Genomic DNA, 1,887 nt, shown 5'->3' with positions numbered 1-1,887 from the left:
AAGCCATGTTAATATGCTGAGTTTTGGAAGGCTTAAGTCATCAGATTCAGAAATTGCCAGTCCTGTGGATAACCCACTACTCTTGTGGAGTACTGGACTCTATTGTAATGTTTTGCTGGATTCATACACCTACAATATTTGGATGACAATTGAATACACATCTCTGACAAAACGGAACTAAAAAAGTTGGTATAAATGAAGGACAGTTTTATAACTGTATATACAAAATAGAATAGATATATAGCTACTTTCTCCTAATTCAATAAGAAGAAATATTTATACTAATAGTGTTTGGACAGGATATCATGTCTGCATCTTGTGCTCTGAATGACTACTACAAAGACAACAATATGCAATATATTAATTGTTGTAGCTCTACTACCAACCTGTTTTGAAGCTGTTGCATTGCAAATTTTTCTCAATAAAATTAATTAAAAAATTGCCTAACATCACTTTGTTGTGTTTTCTAGGGATCTCTCCCATTGAATATTTTAAGCTAAGAGAGTAATGTACATGAAGTTATATAGTCTCCATAATTGACAATAACATTAAATATCTTTTGACTTTAAAAATATCATGGACTATCATGAAGGAATGTTTTTAAATTATAGTAATTTTCCTAATTCTGTAATAACTGAGGCCAGACCAACATATTGAAGTTCATTGTGAAAATGAAAAAAAATCATATTACAATGGGTGTATATTTATATTATAAGGCATCGATGTGGTGAGTGTTAAAGTGAGAAGCAACCTCTCAGAAACAGTAGAAAAAAAAAATAACAGGTTAATAAACTTAGATTAGGCCAAATCCTGAATTCAAACCCAAAAGCAAACTGTCTATGTAACAGAAGGACAAGCTGGAGCTGGTTTTTGAAGCGAAGCAAGAAAGTGACTCTAAACATGTGTCTTTAGTTTCCTGTTCTTATTCCTGTTCTATGTGTTTTGTTCCAGCACCACTCATTTAAAAGACTCAATTCTCTACTAATTGTTCACACCTTTCTCAATAATTCGTTGTTCATATATATTTAGGTATAATCATCACTTTGCTTTCTAGCACATTAATGCATCTTTCTCTTCATTCCAAGGAAACACTATTTGTAGTATCAGAGCGCTAGGATTCATGTGTTTCTACCAAAACTGTTCTTGGAATTTATACTTATTGTGAGGAATTTTTATGATTCAAATCTAAAGTGTTTGCCCAAATCATGTGGTTTGCAACATTGATCCCCATGGATCAGCACCATTGGAATACGGTGCATATGCTAAGGGGTGGGCTCCAGTCTGGTCTGAGCCAGCGAGTGCTTGTGCATCAGCTAAAGAGCACATGGCCACGTTGTCTTCCTCTGCTTTTTCTAGCTGCTTTGAGGTGAGGAGCTTGGCTCCATCCTATGCTCCTTGCTGCTATATTCTACTTCACCACCAGCCCAGAAACAACAGCCAAGCAATCATGAGTTGCAACCTCTGCTACTATGATCTGTAATATTTTCTTGTTTGAATAGATTTCTCCAGTATTTTGTCACAGCAGTGAAAAGCTAACACAGCTATTCAGAGGTGAAATGATGTAGAAGCTCTTAAGTATTGGTTATGTCCACAGGCATTGCCCTCATCAATGGATTCATCTGATCATGGGTTAATGGATTGTGGAATGACATGTTACTGGATGATCTTGAGAGTGGGTCTGAGGTAGGGTGTACTTTTTCTTTATATCTAGAATTGGCTCTGTCTTGTAATGTGATTCTCTTTCTGGTGACACAACAAGCAAAGGCCCTGTCTTAGTTACTCTTCTCTCATTGCTGGGACAAATACCCGACACTCAAAATGAAGGAAGGAAAGGTTTATTTAGCTCACAGCTACTGGAGGTTTCAGTCCATACTCATCTGGGTCCAA

Source organism: Octodon degus, unplaced genomic scaffold (assembly GCF_000260255.1).
Source record: "Octodon degus isolate 3935 unplaced genomic scaffold, OctDeg1.0 scaffold00090, whole genome shotgun sequence".
NCBI lineage: Eukaryota > Metazoa > Chordata > Mammalia > Rodentia > Octodontidae > Octodon > Octodon degus.
The sequence above is the reverse complement of the archived record's forward strand: the minus strand, read 5'-3'. Positions refer to the sequence as shown.